Consider the following 19,889-nt stretch of genomic DNA (forward strand, 5'->3'; position numbering starts at 1 on the left):
GTTAACACTGATAAATATTTTGAGCACTCAACTTTATGCCTGTAACCGAACTAGATTCTAGAGATAAAATGGATTGTAAAAATTTGTAGGCTTGTAGGATTTAGAAGGGTGGGAGGTGGAGGAAGATATACATAAAACAACTTCACAAATGTATGGAAAAATACGACTTTTAAGGGCCATGAGCACATATAACAGAAAAACCTGTCCTCATCTAGAGATCTGGGTAAGTTTTCTCAAGGATGTAATTATCTTAGAATTAACGATAAGAAGTGATGGGGAGGAAGCCCAAGATCATTTGCATGTGCAAAGCCATCCTCTATACCCTGCAGAAGAGTTGAGGGAACTGAGAAAAGCCACCTAAACAAAGACCCTGAGTGTACATAAAAGGTTTTTGATTTTGGTTAAATTTTCGGTAGCAACATAGTACAAAATTGCTTAAAGAAGTTGTGTACAGATGCCATCTATATTTCTTGTAGAGCAAATGTTCATTTTTGCCTTCAATGAACAGTTATTGAAAATGATCTGCAAACTTCGTTCTCTAGTGAGTACAAGAAATATAGAAATAAATGAGGCATGACCTCTGCCTGTTCCCAAGAAGTTCAGTTCCCAACCTACTTACAGTTATATTGTTGAATATCTGATGGTAAATGAGACATGGGGAATGGATATAATTAATGTGTTGGAAGGTAGAGTCCTTGTTTAAAATGTGTTGCCATCCATTGAGATGTCTGCCCTGCAAAACTGCTTAGCACCTTACAAAACATGAGGACTGATGTCACTGCGTAAGTCTGAAACTTTAGAATGCTGGGAAACAGGAAAAGAACTGATGGGATCCAAGTATTGAGGTTGCTGAGGCTCTAGCAGAAGGGCCAGTAAAGTGACTAATTAGCAATCATTAAAGTGAGTGACGCTAAAGGGTCTAATTGGCAATCACGAAGAGAGGCAACTGTGAAAGGCACTGTCTTCATCTCCAAAACGATCACAGACATGCACAGCAGCTCTGGAGCCTTCATCATTGGGAAGATAGGAGTTACAAATGCAGCCCTACTTCATAACACTTAGGTCATAGCTGTACATTTAGGAAGTTTGCTGAAAAATCAGGTCTTTTCAAGCCTTATGTGAGTTACCTAGCATTTATGAGGCTATCATGTCCTGTGAGGTTATAAACATAAGTAGAATTTGATATCCCATTGTGTTCCACTGGTCAAGTACTTTGAACATTGGAAATATCCTAAAGACAAATACTCTGTAAAAGTGATTTCTCTGAGAGGCTTTCCAGCAAAAAATGGATTACCGTGTCTATGAACTAGAGTTTCTCTGCTGGCTTTCCCTGCTTATATGTTCTTGGAGTTCTGATTCAAACAATAAGTATTGCCTGCTGTGGTCCATAAAAGGAGATGTTCTCAGGAACTTCATAGTACCCTTATGCTACCATGTAGAACTCTGTACACATATCAGAATATCTTCTGGATTTTATTCCTCCTTATCTTTCTCTGCTTTGCATAATGACAAGTGTACTAGATTGCACTCAGAACTACCAAGGAATTGGGGACATGTATTCATATGGTCATTCGTTCGACAATATGTCTTGGATGGCACTGGGAATCCAAAGATGGGTGGTAAAAAGCCCTGTTAAAGTCTTGATTGTTCTTTACTTAAGCTGGAGGAGGGAGAAGAAAAAAAGAAGAAAGTCCCTCTCACTTCAGAGCATATACTCTTCCCCTGCCAAACTAGTTCTCCTTGTCAAGGCCTTATGGGGATTTCATAATATGAAAGAATAATTTCAGTTTCAGATATCTAATATGTTCTCGTGATTGAAAATATGACCATTCCCCAAAGTAATTTGCCAGAAAGTATTTATAAAGCAAAAGAGTGGAAAATGGACACAAAACTAGTTCAATTTCATATTGAATACAGAATATGCAGGAAAAATAGATAATTCACTTTTTTTAGAATTACTATAATATATTGAAATATTGGGCATATTTTTCATTTATTTCAATTACCATCCTATTGTTAACAAGCTATCATGAATGATGACTTTCTCATTCTTTTTTGGCCTTCTATACTGTGCTATAGTGATCTGGTGGACAAAGAACAAGACTTTACATTTAGAAAATTTACATTTAATGCTGACTTTTCCATTTACTTGCTGTTTGACGGTGAATAAAACATTTAATCTTCAAAATTGTGAAAATTATGATAATAATACCAATAGTACCTTTTCCTTAGAATTTTTATGTGAATCTTACAAAATTTTATATATGTGCTTTAAAATAGTATTTTTTATCTCTACAGCTTTTTTAACTATTACATTTATGTAGCAATTATATTTAATGCTATTAATTTAAAATTTAATATTATATTAATTTATATTTAATGCAAATTGCTGACCTTTTGAATACTAGTTTTAATGCTATAGTATAGTAATGTCACAAGTGTAAGAGATTAAATATCAGATTCCCACTTGAAGCTCTGATTCCTTTCTATGTAAATCTTATTCACATCTAATAAGAGTCAGTGGTTTAAAGTCCTTAGAACCAAAATTGTACAGTTTAAGAAATTATTCCTATTCTAAAATAATCTGAAGTCTATTTTGTCTAGTGATCTCTTCCTCAAAAGGCCTACAGTTTTGTATGCAGGTTAAAAAATAAAAAATACTCTTTATAGATTTCTATAACATATAGAAATCAGATTTATTAAAATCAGATTTATTATAGATGGAAATCTGATTATATGAAAACCAAACATACATTTCATTTTACCAAATCTAATGTGCTATCAGTTTTAAGACTACAAAAGAGAAAATCACTATTAAAATGTGACAAGCCACTGACTTTATTATACTTCTAGATTTCAGATATAAGACATGAGGAATAAAGTTGTCTTTGAATCACGGAAATTTGGGACTTTTAATGAGATTTATGTGAATTTTACCTAACTTAGCTTAAAGCATTCATTTTGCTGGTCATACAATATTAATTCATCTGTTCATTTAACTTATGGATAGTGATTTCTTCCTATGTGCAGGCATCATGCTAGGTGAATAAAAACAGACATACTCAGTGCATTGTGTTTACATATGGGAGCTCACAAGGTATTTGGGAGGTAGACATCATTCAGATAATCCCACCCAATAAACGTAAAACTCCAACACCCCAAAGTACTACCAGGGCTGCATCGTTCTGGGAGGGCATTTAGACAGCTTACATTTGGCATGGAGTTGGGGAAGGCCTCTCTGGGAGAGTTACATGGGGCTGAGGCCAGGAGGATGACAGAGTGTTAATTGAGAAGGGGAAGAAGTAGCTTGTGATTTACATATTAAAATTTATTATTCATAGTGCACATTGCCAGTATGGCTAGGGAACTGCTTTGGGACTGCATTTTCCCATATTCTTCCCCTTGACTGTCAAAGCCTCACAGTTTCCCTTCTGCATATGACCTCTATCCATTTCTCATCCTGAGCCAGGCCAAAATATATTTCTGTTTACCCAGGACAACTATTCAAGGCCACTTCCCATGCTATTGCTGAAAATTAATTTAATGGGCTATTTTTATTATATTGCTGAAAGCTATGTTTATTTCTCATATGTTCTGTGGAATGTGCCTTTCTACATTTCTCAAAATAGCAGTTATTGCACTTTCTCCCTTTCTTCCCTTGTTTTTAATTCCAGTGCTCACCAAACTATATCTGAGTTTTCTCCTATGCTGTCGATATGGCAGCATGTTATAAATTGCGTTTCATTGAGAAGTAACATCCTCAACAAGGCCCCTGAGTGTATTAGTCGAGGTTCTCTGGAGAAACATAACCAATAGGACGTGTGTGTGTGCATAGACAGAGACAGAAAGATTTGTTGTAAAGAATTGGCTCATACCACTGTGAGGGCGGGCAAGTCCTCAATCTGCAGGGGAGGCCGCGGCTGGAAACCCAGGAAAGAGCCGATGCTGCAGCTCGAATCCGAAGGCCATCTGGAAGCAGAGTTCCTTCTTCTCAGGAGAGATAAGTCTTTTCTCTTAAGGCTTTTATCTGATTGGATGAGGCCCATTCGTATTATGCAGGGTGATCTGCTTTACCCAAGGTCCATGATTTAAATGTTAATCTCATAAAAAAATTACTTTCACAGTGACATCTAGATAGGTGTTTGACCAACTCTCTGGGTACCATGGCTTAGCCAAGTTGACACATACACTTAACCATCACACTAAGGTAATCAATGTCATGCAAATGGCAGAATTAAGGATAAAAGAATATTTCCCTCATGAGTTAAGTCAACTTCCTCTACTTCTACTAAAGCTTATGATATTTCTATGCCTTGATCGGGTAAAAACACTTAAAGACTACTGTATATTGGAGCAGAGGAGTCCTCTCAAAAACTTCCTGTCCTCTAGGGGCCCTTCAAATATCACCTTTTCCAAGAAGTGTTGCTTAGGCTGTTAATTAGATGTACACAGTTCACCCTTGAAGCCCTCATAACACTTCACACACTCCTCCCCCTTGGATTTTCACTTACCCCGCTTCACCAGGAGATTCTCGGGCAGAAGGCACCGCATCTTTTCATCCTTTGTCCTCTGAGAGCAGTACCTTTCATCTAGTAGGTGCTTAATAGATAGTTTTTAACTAACTAACAAACTCAACTATAAAAAGTCAAGTTCAGTACCTGTTTACATGCTTTGGAGAGTAGGAAAAAATTGATTTGTTTAATTGCTTTTATAATAACTTATTTTTAATAGCAAAGAAAATAACTTTCATTTGAGTTTGAAAGGGCTGTAGGAAAGAATTTTAGACTATTAAGTCACTTGAGATATATTATTATGACAAGATGTATTGTTAGCAAACTGTTTCAAGACAGTATGTCATTTATTAGGCATTTTAGGGATGGGCAGTTTTCAGTCTCAGGGAGATTCTTCATGATACAGAATCTTTCAGCGGTCATCATCTTGATCTCAATGACATTATAATAGAACTGCTCTTTAATTGCACTAATTAAGCTCTTAGCAATCAATCCAGTGGTAATATGTTTGTCAAAGCAGTTTAAAAGTGATTAGTAAAAGAAAATCTTCATCCTCAAAAAGCCAGGGCTGCCTCAAAACCTCTTCAGATTGTCAAAAGGACTAACATATTCAAATCTTGATCTTGTTCAATAAAGTCCTGGGTTATTTCAGTTATCAAACGATCAAAGTTTTTTTTTTAAACCCAGTTTGTTTTACTTTGGAATATTTTTAAAGATTATAGTAGGTTTCATAGAAGTATTAGCCAAACGATATGAGAAAGCCTTCATCAGTATATTTTGTTTAAAATTAGAGATTTAGTCGAAATACTATTTTTAGCAAATATTATTGCTTCATTCGAGCTTTAGACTTTCCTTGTCTCATATAACTCTATCCATATTCTACAATGTTTCATTTTAGACTAGAATAAAATATAAAACAGCTCTTTAGTATAAACAGATTTAAATGTTCTATAGTAAGCTCGTCCAACCCACGGCCCGTGGGCCGCATGTATCCCAGGACAGATTTGAATGAGGCCCAACACAAATTTGTAAACTTTCTAAAACATTATGAGATTTTTTTGAGGGATATTTTGTTTTCAACTCATCAGCTGTCATTAGTGTTAGTGTATTTTATGTGTGGCCCAAGACAATTCTTCTTTCACTGTGGCCTGGGGAAGCCAAAAGATTGGACACCCCTGTTAAGGACTTGAAACGTCCAAGACATGTAGCAGTTTGGAATTTTACTGAAGAATCAATGTGAGTCAAAATATTGCAAGGCAGATATGCTAGAGTTACTGGGATAATGAATAACTTAATAAATGAAGAAGTTAGAGTGTAAGCTAATGAGTAAGTTTAACCACCTGAAAGGCATTACTTGTTTTACTATTAAAAGGGGTCTCTGAAGTCACTGTGCCAAGTTTCAAAATTCAGCTCCTCCACTCATGAGCTGTGTGTTCTTGGTACGTTTACTTGACCTCATTGGGCCTCAACTATAAAATGGGTTTAATAGTAGCAGAAATCGTGCTTAAAAATGTTAGGTTTTAATAACTAAATTCGGCTTTAAAGTTTTTGTCTCCAAATCATGAGTGAGTGATCCCCTCTACTGATAGTATTTTAGGTTATTTTTTGAAATCGGATCCTTTGAAACATATTTTTCCCTTTCCTATATCAAGCCAGAAATTACTTAAATGACCCATCTTCCTAGTGTCAATCTCATTATTGGTATTGCAACCACTTTTCGTGAAGGTACAAATTGCAGAGAGAGAAACTGAATGGAAATAACTGTGTGTGACTTTTAAAAAAAAAGCCATTTCTTCTATATTAATTTCCTCTTGAGTTCTTGAAATATAATCTACTTAAATTTCTAAAAAGTTACAGGCAAGTTTCTAATATATGTCTGTCATACATTTCATGGGTCTCAAATATTGTTTTACAATAGGCTAAAACTATAGGAGCATAATATCTTTCTCGAAAGTCTGGATATTAATTAGTGGTGCATGTAATTAGACAAAAGACATTAGCTCCTCCTCCGTACATTTTTTTTCCAAGAGCAAATCTCACTTAAAATTTCATCTAGTACTTTAATTGTTTAGAAATTAACTGTTTAACCATTCTAATTCCAAAGGACAAAAGTCACAATTATGAAGGTGGATACGTATAGGTTATGTGCCAGCAACAAATGTACCTATCAAAAAAGTTATTGTGGAGGAGTTAAAGCAGAATGAGAATCAGTCTTCTTTGATAGACATGTAACAGAAACAAAAATATTTTAAAATACAGGAGATGAATGTAAGATTGGCATTTTTAACGTGATTATAAAAGTAAAACAGAGATACTATGGAGCAAAACGATCCTAAGAGGGTAATAGTTATGATGCCAGGAGTTTCAAAATTCCCAGAAGTCAGACCCTGATAGCTCTCTTGAGGGCTTTGCACTGCCAATGCAGATGTTTCCAATATTCAGGAAAAACTTTGAAAAACTAGAATGTCTGGGCAGGGAGAGAGGACAGCGGGATCAGAACATGCAGCAGTTGCCTCTCATCTGGTTTAATGGACTGACTTTAAGGGCATCTTCTAAGGAAGGTTGGTACTGACAGTGTAAGTCATTCCTTTGGCACTTTGCATTCATTTGAATTAAAAAGCAACTTTGATGTGAAGAATTTTTAATTCTCCTGGTTTGCCAGGTGCTCTGCATGAGGAAACCCTGAAGATACTTTTGAACTGTTACTTTCATGGAAAGTCAGAAATTATTTTATTTTAGCATCTGGAACAAGCACATTTCTTTCTAAACATTCCACATATTTCTCAAATATGTATTTTTAACACAATACAACTCTATAATACATTATATAATAGTGACTTTTTGTGTTGAAGTGGCACAAATCCGAGCTTTTAGTGAAAATCAAAAAAGGCTGTTTCTTTAATTTTCCTAGTTATGCAAAAAAAAATTATAAAAACAAATATAAGCATTTATCCCTAACAGCAAGTAAGTACAGCATAGTGGTTTAAACACAGAATGGAAAACCAGACTCTCTTTGTTGAACTCTTTTAGGTGACATTGAGTAAGTTCTGTGTCCCCTTTGTTCTTGTTTTGACTTTCAGAAAAATCTGTACTATGAAAATAGTAACTTCACCAACCTCACAGTGTTTTTCTAAATAGTAAATTAATACAAAGAACAGCCTCTGTTATTTAAAAATATTCAACACTGACTTTTTTCTTGTTTGATATGTTATATTTTATTTGTAAATTTTATTTTTTAGGTATTTTTGTTTTGAATCATTTTTAAATGTTAACTAACCAAATTACATAATTAGATTTTGTTGAATTCTCTAAGAAAAAGATAAGGTCCAACTAGAAATAAAAATTACATTTAGGAATCTCCACATTCATTTCAACAAGTATTTTGAGTTTTGCAAATACTCTGTGCACATCAAAAATGCACATTTCTTATGTGAGAAAATGAGTGTTGACTGCCAACTCCCTGAAGGATCATGACGAAGCAAAAATTGCACCAGAAAAGTTATACAGCAAGAATGGCTTTATTTAAGGCTACTGCAAGAAGAGTTAGACAGACTAAACCCAACTAGGAGCTCAAGTCTGCTAAGACAAAGGGCTGGAGAGTTTTAAACGCAGAAAGCAGGGAGCAGGATGGTAGGTTGTCTGAGTGTGCTAACCTTCTCCAGAGAAGTCATACACTTTCTGTGACAGGAGGCATTTATACTTTCAAGCAAGGCGCCTGCTGAAGTTAGGCTTCTACTCTCCTATAAGGACTGGGAGATAGAAGTTCCATCTTCTTTGACGATTACTTTTCGAAGGAATGGCCTGTAGATCCTTGAGAAAGACATTCTTGGGTTGAAAACCTGGCAGCAGGTTGGAAGAAGACATACACCTTTAAGGCGCAGGAAAAAAAATTAGTTACAGGTTTTCTAAAGCTTCCTGCCCTACATCAATCCTAAAATAAATGCTCTTAAAAATTATTTTTAAAAAAGAAAAGAGTCCTGGAATCAAGAAGCTTGTCTAAAGTTTAGTCACATGGAGGAGATATGAAGGTTGTCTTGAGCAACTACCAAGAGTAACCTGTTGATCAAGCAAAGCTCAGTTTATTGCTTCCAGTAAGGAAGATCACAAGAAGATGACTTTCAGTAATTTTCAGAAAGGAGGGTTTAGGAATGGATATTTGTGGGCTTTTTGAGGTCTGGACTCAAGTGATTTAAGATAAATCTTGCCCTGTAGGGACCTTAGTAGGATTGGCCCAAGTTCCTAATTTTGTGATTTAGGATTAGTGGACTCCTAGAGGTGAGGGTCTTGAAGCAAATATTGATAAACAAACATTTTTTCTATAAAAGAGCAATTTGCTGAGAGGAGTGCTGTTTGAGCAGTCTGTTGGTTTGGGGAAAGCTCCTGAAGCCAACCATGAAGTTATTTACCGGCTTACAGCTTTATCTTCCTGAGCAAATATTTGTGAAACAGGTAGTAAAGTCAGGTTAATGCAGAAGACCCTAATTCTTGGTCCTGGTTATTAAACTGTGGGACTCCTTGAGGTCTCAGTTCACAGTGGGTTATTGAAAGTTCAAGTGTACATATTTTTATTTTTTAGAAATTGAAATAGAAGACAAAGATGGCTTTTATTTCACTAGACTTTTTATCGACTCAGTTTCCCTGACTGCAAATGCCATTAGCGAGAGTTTCAAGCATTGCATAAAAATAATTTTGAAGGTCATATTAAAATGACTAGTATTCTAAAAAAAAATGTCCATTTTAATTCTCTAGTTACTTTCCTAAATTGTTTATTGACTTACAAATTAATTGACCCTGAGCTTCTAAATACCTCTTGGCTCATTAGAAGAACACTTGTATTAATTGACCCAGGAGAGGGTCTCTGTGGTTGTCTCTGCTGCCAGAGAATTTCTACTAGGTGAGTCCATTAAGGATTCCCATATAAATCTATAATCACAACCTTATGATATCGAATGCAAAACTTCGCAGCTCCACATGTTGCAAGTGAGGTGTATTTATAAATAGAACTAATACAATTGTCAAAAAGTATCTGAACTTTATTCACTCCTCTGAGAAAGATTATGCTAAATGTTTGGGATGGTTTGATACTGTTCAGGTATCAAAATAATAGAGTTCTTACTGTTAGAATGAATAACTTGCTTAAAATATATTAAAATAATTAGACTAATTTAATAATACAACTGCTTTTAAAGGCAGGATTATATACATTTGCAGCCAAAATACCTCTTAATCTAATTTAATTTTCTTTTACATTACACATGGGAAAAAAATATGCTCAGATGGTTAAGGATATAGTCAGACATTTGGTAAGGGAAATCAGAAATTCTAAACCTTTGTATCATAACTCTTTATAGCACATTGCATGCCAGTTTGGAATATTTTATTTTTTAATCACCGCCTTTGATGAGTGGATTTGATAAGAAAGGTTATTTGCGTGCATGAGACATCAAATTAGACTTAAGAAGTCGGCTGCCTGCAAGGGCAGGACACTCTTTGTAATCCAAAGGTGCTGTCCTTGAAAGGAATTACATGAATTCTAAAATATACTTTTCAAATATCTATTTTTTCAAGATCTAAACCTGTCACCCAAGTACTGATACATTTTTCAAAAGAATACAGATGTTTACATACCTTAAATCTCTTCTTCTCAATGAACCTGTCTTCAGAAGCATTATGTCCAGTGATTTATAGGTTTTGGGATTGCTTTTTTTCACATCCTTTTTTACTATTTATAACTCTCCTGGGTCAATGGGAAAAAAAAAAAAGAGGGAAATTGTATTTGAGCAACACTGGATGAAGGCTTTAGGTATGTGTGTCTCTCTTTGGTTTCCTATGTAGTATTTGTTAAACAACTCTCAATAAATAGTTTATATGAGGAAATAATCTTTATTGATTTAATTGTGTTCATTTTATTGACTAAAAGAGAATTCCCTGAGAATTTCTTTAGTAGTTTCTATCATGAAATTAGACTATAATTATGCCTAGTTTTATTAGTTCATTCCTTGGCTCTTCAAGTATCTTTAAATCATTGATTTGAAATGTGAATTCTTATTACCCTAGGAAGTCTCCAATTTCGTTAAGAATTTTATAGTAATTAACATCCTCCCTCATTTAATTCATTTAATAGATTTCTCCCTCAAATAATCCAGTACATTTTTGTTTATCATTAGTTCTAGTAAACACAACAAGTATCAAACTGAGTAAGCTCAGACTTGGCAGCAATTTGTGGATAAATGACATCTAAGTTCAGCTGATTTCAAGAGTAGTAGAGCAGGCACTAAAAACTAACACAAACCTTCGAGGTACAGTTTCTAGAAGATAGTATAAAATACAGTGATGTTCTGTCTTGTGTTTGGACTCTATCAAAAGTGTTTTGTTCAGTACCTGGCTGTATGAATACAAAATGCTATATGCAGAATTGAAGAGTGCTTTCCACATGTGTTCAATTAATGATAGCTGAGTTCAAATATAATGTTCAGATGACAAACCTTCCAATGATGGGGCCTGTAGTGTTGTTTGCCTTTCACATTTCAGCTCTTCTGGCCTCTTCTCTCAAACGTGAGTGCCCCTCTTGGGTCTCTAATGAGAACCTCTTGTTCTATTTTCCTGGGTGGTAGTAAGTTTAGATATTGTACCCTGCTGGCCACTTGACACTTAGCAGATGATGTGCTCTGATTTGTGTTTCAGGAAAATGTGACAGCCTCATTTAAAAAACCAGAAAGCTTTCAAACTGGTATGAAATTAGGGACCCTGAAAGAAGGAAAGCATATGATAATATTTGCCTAATAACTTCTTAGAGAATATGTCTTATACTTGTGAGTATACAAAAGAACACAGGCATAGACATTATACCTTCATTTCAAAATTGTCTACCTTCTGTTAACAAAAAAAACTTCCATGGTAGGATCTGTCTCTACCCATATACGTACTTGGATAGTGCCTCCCATCACTATTAAATCTCTTGTTCTTGACTGTGTACTATGAAAAATCTCAAGCCTACAGATACATTGATTAAATAACACAATAAACACCTACATTTAACATTCTGCTACATTTTCTCTCTCTCTGTATGTATATTTTTCTCTAACCCATTTTAAAGTATGTTGAAGACATTATTACATTTCTCTCTCAAATAATCTAGCATATTTTTGTTAAGTATTAGTTCTAGTAAATCGTACAAGTATCAATATGAGAAAGATCAGAACTTGGCAGCAATTTGTGAACAAATGACATAGAAATCCAGCTTATTCCAACAATAGTGTGGGGCAGGAGCTAAAAACTAACACAATTCTTAAAAGTACAGTTTCTGGATAATAGTATGAATATAGTTAAATTTCTATCTTGTGTTTGGACCACATCAAAAGTATTTTGTTTAGTATTTGGCTGTAACATTCCAGTTTATACCCTTGAAAAGGGAAATTTAGTCCTTGTTCCATTGACAATGTTAGGGATTTGAATTACTATAATAACTTATATGCCTGTTGTTATCCTGTACTGTCCCTTAATTTCAGAAAAGAAATATTTTGTTCGGTTCTGAATGTTCTTATTGAGAAAAATAGTCAATAGAGTGTGCCCAAAGGAGCAACACTTGAGAGAAGAAGGGAGTAGAAACTGTCTCTCATAAAGGGTAGGGAGGGAGCTGCAAGGGTCCCACTGGACGACTGTGGGGAGACCACGTCCTTATCCCTTATTCCTAACACTCCTTGTTCATATACAGGGAAAAACACATACAAGGCACAGGAAGCAGGTGCAGGGACAGTGTAGGGCCCCGCTGTCATCACTGGAGCCAACAGCCAATGAAACCAGATGGTTGGGAGAAGTTGCACTTTTGTTTCCCCTTGGATGTGGGAGAATGAGAAGAACTATTTGGGTAGAATTTGGTATGTAAATCAGTACAAACCATTGGGGCATGGAGCAGGATGGAAGGATGTCTGCTGAATGGAGTGAAAATGAAGACTATGAGTATCTAAATCTGAGATGGTCTGCTTCTGTAATTCTGCTACTTTCTTTTGGACTCTCTTTCCCATAAGCAAATTGTTGTTTCAATGGTCCTTCCCTCTACCTTCTCTTAGGCAGTGCCATGGTATTTTATGAGACATATGTCCTGTTTTCTTCAGAGAAACAACCGCCATTTGTTGAAATTATATTACAATATAAATGTATCTTGGGTGACTTAGAGAGTAATTAAAATGCTGACCTTGTGTTTTATTTTAATTTTGGTGGAGAACGCAGAGAACACTTGCCATACATGAAATGCAATCAGAGTGAGACTTCTAAGGAGCTTACTGGAATTAAAGTTCGTGTATTCTAAGTCAACAAACAAACAGGTGAATTCGTTATCAAATTCCAGGTGTGTCCAAAACCCCAATGTTAGAGATGATGAGTAAAATGGTTCTTACTTTCCAGGACCCTGGAGCTGAAGAATCCAGACCTACACTCATGAAAAAGATCAGTCAGTGTAAAAACAGAAAAGCCTGTGGTACACAAGGGAAGCAAATAATGAATACTCTGGTATTCCAGAGGGAGAATATATGTAAGGTGAAAGTAAACACAAAAGAAAGCTTCATACAGGATGTTGTGTTCAAACTGATCCTTGAGGAAGGTATGCTCATTCAAGAGGAAAGGATGAAGGCATTTCAGGAAAAGTGGGAAAGTGAGCAGTGCTTGGGAATAGAAAAGACAAATTCCAGGTTGAAAAGGAAAAAAGCAGCAAAAGAGGAGCATGCTTCTGTTTCTCCCCAGTATTAGTCAGGGTTCTCTAGAGGGACAGGACTAATAGGATAGATGTATCTATGAAAGGGAGTTTATTAAGGAATATTGACCCACATGATCACAAGGTGAAATCCCACAATAGGCCGTGTGCAAGCTGAGGAGCCAGGAAGCCAGTCCCAGTCCCAAAACCTCAAAAGTTAGGAAGTAGTGTAGCCTTGAGACTGTGGTCAATGGCCCGAGAGTCCCCGGCAAGCTATTGGTATAAGTTCAAGAGTCCAATAGCTGAATAACTTGGAGGCCTATGTTCAAGGGCAGGAAGCATCCAGCACGGGAGAAAGATGGAGGCCAGAACACTTAGCCAGTCTAGTCTTTCCATGTTCCTCTGCCTGCTTTTATCCTAGCCACACTGGCAGCTGATTAGATGGCACCCACCCTCAACCTGGGTTAAGGGTGGGTCTGCCTCTCCCAGTCTACTGACACAAATGTTAGTCTCCTTTGGCAACACACTCACAGACACACCCAGGAACAATACTTCACATCCTTCAATCCAATCAAGTTGACACTCGATATTAACCATCACAGCCCCAGTGTTATCTGAAGTTTGTTTGTTTGTTTTGAGAGGGAATCTCGCTCTGTTGCCCAGGCTGGAGTGCAATGGCACGATCTCAGCTCACTGCAACCTCTACCTCCCAGGTTCAAGCGATTCTCCTGCCTCAGCCTCCCGAGTACCTGGGATTACAGGTGCCCGCCACTATGCCCGGCTAATTTTTGTATTTTTAGTAGAGACGGGCTTTCACCATGTTAGTCAGGCTGGTCTCGAACTCCTGACCAGTGATCCGCCTGCCTCAGCCTCCCAAAGTCCTGAAATTACTGGCGTGAGCCAATGCGCCTGGCTATATCTGAAGTATTTATGATTACTTTGGAGCCTGTATTTTAGCACTAGATGAATCACAGAACAAGTACTGTTGGTAAGTTCACAGCGATATACAGAATAGGTTAATACATTTTTTTCTTGACTATTTTAATAATTGGAGAGACAAAAACATATTCCTCTCTTTTTCTTCTCTGCCATTTTCAAAGAAAATAATACATTCGGCTGAGATGTCATAATGCATAAATGACTTGAATAATTCTAAGTGCCACAGGGATACCCCATGTTTTAGGAAGGGTACTTATGTTATATTTTCATTTTATCCCCTGCTCCTCTATGAATGAAGAGATCTAATTCTTCAGATAGCAAAACAGAAACATTTCTTCCCAAATGGCACATTGATTAGAGAGCTTATTTTTGAGGTCTCTACAGTAGATACAAAAAGTCAAAATAAGACATCAATGAAGCCAACATATAATAAATTATCAATAATTTCTTAGTAATTAAAAGTCATACTGGAAACTTACATAATATCCATGCCATGGCACTTTCTAAATAAGTCCACAATATTAGAATATGTACAGCAGAAACTGTGCTGTAATTGCCTCCTGACCAGCTGCCCCTGCCTGCCCTTCACTTCATTTCACTATCCCCTGACCCAACTGCAAACCCCATCCCTCCCCATCTTTTGCACCTGCTTCTGCCCTAGACATTTCTAAAATTACATGGCCAAAATGCTCTTTCTTATATGTACATGTGTCATATTTTTTTAAGAAATATGCTAGATAAATTAGCATTTTAGAAAGAATATAATCCACATTTTTAGAAATTGCCAATTTGATGACCACAATGAAACTTGTGTATCACATGGTAATTTGGTTACAGCAATAAACAGTGTTATGTGCACATACATGCCGTAAGTTATACAGTCTAGAGATGCATGGATTTCTCTTTCAGCCTCTCCAGTAGGATGGCCAGTTTTATCAATGGGTTTGGATAAGAGTGACTTCATATCAAATTATCATGATATACCATGCTGCAAATAGTTCTTGAAGAATATTTTCCAGCTATGGGAATGATTTTTCTTGCTCAATTGTAAACCAGTTTTTTGGCCTTCATTTTAGCAAACTAGACTCATTGCCAAAACTTGCACAATATAAAAGCATGTAAAATATGTGAAAGTCACCCATTAAATTATTAACAATAGTAGTTCTTAATAATCTTATATTATTCTTTTGTGTGTATACATAAGTATACATGTATATGCATATTATATTATAATAATATGACTATATAAAATCATTATCTGACTCCAAAACATTTCAACAGTTCAAACAGAATTATGTTAATATTTTTTCATGTCTTCATCATATATCGTGGGATGCATGTAAAACAATTCATTTAAACATTGGCCATTAAGGGACACTTTGGTTTTTCCAGCTCCCTTAGTTTTACAAATAATGTTTCAACAAACATTTTTGTACATGTATGTATGTGCATTTGTGTGACTATTTCTGAAGGACAGCTTTCTAGAAGTGAAACGTTGACCTCAGTTAACCTTTGACTTTATTGGTAGTGGATCAAAAGTGAGCAATGCAAAGAAAACCTCGTGACTTCCCTGGATTTACAGCATATGATATGAACAAATGTATCTGACTGTCTGTAGCCAAGTAGACTTTTGCTCTACTATCTGCATGCATAGATGAGACTTTTCTGCCTGAAAGATAAAAGAATGTTCAACCATGAACTTTTGAGGATAGGTGTCCTAAAGCACTGAATGTTTGGATCCTTTCTTTGCTACCTCACTAAAGTGTCAAATAAGGAAGGAAGTAAATTTAAAATGAATAGTTTAAGAACAACCATATGCAAATAAATAAAGTTAGGTACCATTAGATCTTTCCAGACAAGATTTTATTATTCTAGCATTTTTAAATTATTTTTTGACAATTACTGTGAGATTCAATTATAAATATTGATTTATTACCTAAGAGGTATGTCATAAACTTATCTTGATTAAAAAGATACACAGTCGGCCGGGTGTGGTGGCTCACGCCTGTAATCCCAGCGCTTTGGGAGGCTGAGGCGGGCAGATCACGAGGTCAGGAGATCGAGACCATCCTGGCTAACACGGTGAAAACCCCGTCTCTACTAAAAATACAAAAAATTAGCCAGGCATGGTGGCAGGCGCCCATAGTCCTGGCTACTCGGGAGGCTGAGGAAGGAGAATGGCATGAACCCAGGAGGCAGAGCTTGCAGTGAGCCAAGATTGCACCACTGCACTCCAGCCTGGGCAACAGAGTGAGACTCTGTCTCAAAAAAAAAAAAAAAAGATACACAGTAGACTCATTGCATTTATGGGTTCTACATCCACAGATTCAACCAACCACAGATAAAAAATATTAAAACATAAAAAAACTTAAACACATACAGTGTGTCAGCTATTTACTTAATATTTATATTGTATTTGGTATTGTAAGTAATCCAGAGATGATTTAAAGTGTACAGGAGGATGTGCCTAGATTGTGTGCAAATACGACACTATTTTCTGTAAGGTAGTTGAGGATCCACAGATGTTGGTACCAAGGGAGGCTCTGGAATCAATCCCCATGGACACGTAGGGCCAAGTGTATTTTACAGCCACACGGTGGACACTTCCATTTTTTTTTCTGCTGTCATAATTGGGCATATAACAATCATGTCTCTTATCTATAACTGTTAAAATAAGACTTGAGGCTTCATCTATAAGAAGCATCACGTATGAGAAGTATCATCTGTAAATGATAAAATCTTTGATTTCTCTCTCAAAGGTCATATTTAAAGACTTTATATGCAGCTTAGGTTGAAAAATAATGAATGTGCTCTAAAATAGCATACCTTGTTGAATAGGAGAAATTTATGACACCTTTTTTTTATGACTGTGATTTTTAAATATAGAGTAGAATTTTAAAACTGAGTATAAAAATATAGAGTAGAATTCTAAAGCTTATTTTGGAAAACTGAGTATATCTGTAAAAGTAAAACCTCAGCGACCTTGGAAGATATTAAGGTTCATATTTTACTGCAAAAATTTTATTGAGAAAGTTTTCTCAAAATTCAGCAAGACATACCAACTATAATCATGCTGTTGCATCTTTATTAGATAATCATAAAATATATTCATTTTAATAGGTAATTGTGCCTGTGTTACTGTGTGTACTTTGACTCCATACCATGCAAATACACCTATAAAATAATTATCTTCTTTAAATACTAGGATTTTCTCTCGTTTGTTGCCAAAGTGTTTTTCTCATACTCCCAATCTTAAAATCACCCATTATTATTACTATTTGTTTGTATATTCGATTCCTCTCTTACTCTTCCAGAAGTTCAGTTATTCATTAAAACGTTTGACAGTGTTTGTTACATAATAATTTTAATCAGAAACTACATATTTTGTATCTGGAGCTTTAAAAATATGTCTGGTCAGCTATACTGTTGAAAATAGAACATGATTTACTTATTATTTTATTGTAGTTTCATACTTTTTACAATGGCTAGTTTTAAAAAGAGGGAACATGCACACAATTGAAGTGGATCAACCCCTCTTAACCAGTTGTGGCCATAAAGATTGACAGAAGTGGGTGGTCAGCCTTCCTTTCATTCTTCCATGTACACATGTGAGTGTGGCTGTCTATTTTCCCTCCAGCTTTCGAGGTTTATGAGAGTGGAAAAATGGTCATGTATACATCTTTGTACCTGTTAATATTTGTTGAATGGAATCAAACTTTTTGGCATAGTGGCCACCATTTTACCTTAGGTAATGACAAGTAAATTTTAATGAATTAGGGTTGAATTAAATCAAAACAATAACCGCTACAGTTTTCCAGTTTTCTTCTGTGAATTGTATAATACATCAGAAATTTGTTTGTTATTTGCGATAATCAAGTGCCTTTCCATGGCAGAAAAACAGAGGTACAGAACAGGCCTCTGACTGTTTTTGCCAGACAGTTGCTGATTTTAATACTTCTTTTTTTTTTTTTTTTTTTTTGAGACGGAGGTTTGCCCTGTCTCCCAGGCTGGAGTACAGTGGCAGGATCTCAGCTCACTGCAAGCTCTGCTTCCCGGGTTCACGCCGTTCTCCTGCCTCAGCCTCCCGAGTAGCTGGGACTACAGGCACCCGCCACCATGGCTGGCTAATTATTTTTTATTTTTTATTTTTTATGTTTTTTGTAGAGACCGGGTTTCACCGTGTTAGCCAGGATGGTCTCCATCTCCTGACCTCGTGAGCCGCCCGCCTTGGCCTGCCAAAGTGCTGGGATTACAGGCGTGAGCCACTGCGCCCAGCCAATACTTCTTGAATATTGATTGCTAAATCATATAAGAAGAATTTTACTGATAGTTTAAAGTATTTGACTTTTCAATGTTCTTATTTGCCTCTCATGTGGCTATTTCTCCTACTAAATGCAATATTAATAAAATAAATTTCTTAATTGCTACTTTATTTTTATTAATCATAAAAAATTAGGAGAAGGTAATGAAATTTTTATTGTGGATTTCAGTAGCTTGATTTTACAGCAACACTCAAGAAGAGCAAGTAGGATTGAATATGCTGCTATCCCTTTGTGGGTAGATCATGAAAATTTTAATGTATTTCACATAGAAATGGAAGAACGTGGAGCAGTAGTAGTTTTTCTGGGGAGCTGTTTTTTTAATCATGAAATTAAGGTTAATTCAAATTAAGAAAACTAGATGAAATGTTTTTAACGTTAGTCTCTTAGTAATGAAAGTATATATCTATTTTAGATGCCAAAATCGGGCAGATTTTAATTTGATATTTATCATTTCTACTTGTAATAGAAATGTTATCAGGATTCAGTTACTTCTATGTCAACATGAAATTATGTAATCTGCTCTCAGAATTCAAAAGATTACCAACATATATTAAAATATCTATCAAGAATTCATATATACACTTAAAGAATATATTGAATTAACAGATGAAAAAAAAACTCCTTAGGAAAAATGGTCAAATATTTCAAGTGAAGTTTGGTGGGGAAGTAAAATCTTTAAGAAATTACTATGCATCATTGTCAGTTAAGTGCAATATAAAATGGACATACATAAATGAAAAAGCCAGAATAAATAAAGTTGCTAGAGAAATTTGAAAGAAGCAAGAAGCAGTTTTCCACACCCATACCCCGGTTGCACATTGACCACAGACCCCAAAATAGGGAGGAAAACCGAGACAACACCCTGAAAGAAAACAAAACCAGAAACAGCACTTTACAAGAAATTCTCCAGAATCTTAATAATACAAAGACATTTTCTACAACTCAGATCTCCTTTCCAGATTAGCCTAATTTCTTTTTATTTCAAGAAATGTGTTTCTGAATTATCAAATAAACTCTCTCAATCTCTGCTTCTGCCTGAAATTGAATGGATGAAACAACTAAAAATCTGAAGATTTTATAAGATTTCCATATGCTGTAGGCCACAAGGATGAGGCAGTTGTTGGCCTACCTGGAAGCAGGCAGTGCCTTGACTCATTTGCTCCATACCCTGTCTCTGACATGCTTGGCAGACATTCTCCCCAGATTAGTCACTCCTGAGACCTGCATTTGAGTGGATCTTCCATGTCCTGCAACCTTGATTTATACCTCAACCATTCTTGCCCGTCTTACCTTATCCATGTCATTATTGAACTTGCTCCCTGCTATAGACTTTGCGTGTGTGTGGACCTCCAACATTCCTATATTGAAATCTAATCACTGATATGCAATTTAATTAACTGATGAGGACTTTTGAGAGGTGACTGGGTC

The 19,889-nt window shown here is 35.9% G+C and overlaps 1 protein-coding gene across 2 annotated transcripts in view; it reads left to right on the forward strand.

Annotated features, from left to right (window-relative positions):
- NALF1 (NALCN channel auxiliary factor 1) overlaps window positions 1-19,889 on the forward strand; it is a 713,496-nt gene that overhangs the window by 392,600 nt on the left and 301,007 nt on the right. The window lies entirely within an intron of this gene.

The sequence above is a fragment of the Symphalangus syndactylus genome, chromosome 15 (assembly GCF_028878055.3).
Source record: "Symphalangus syndactylus isolate Jambi chromosome 15, NHGRI_mSymSyn1-v2.1_pri, whole genome shotgun sequence".
Lineage (NCBI taxonomy): Eukaryota > Metazoa > Chordata > Mammalia > Primates > Hylobatidae > Symphalangus > Symphalangus syndactylus.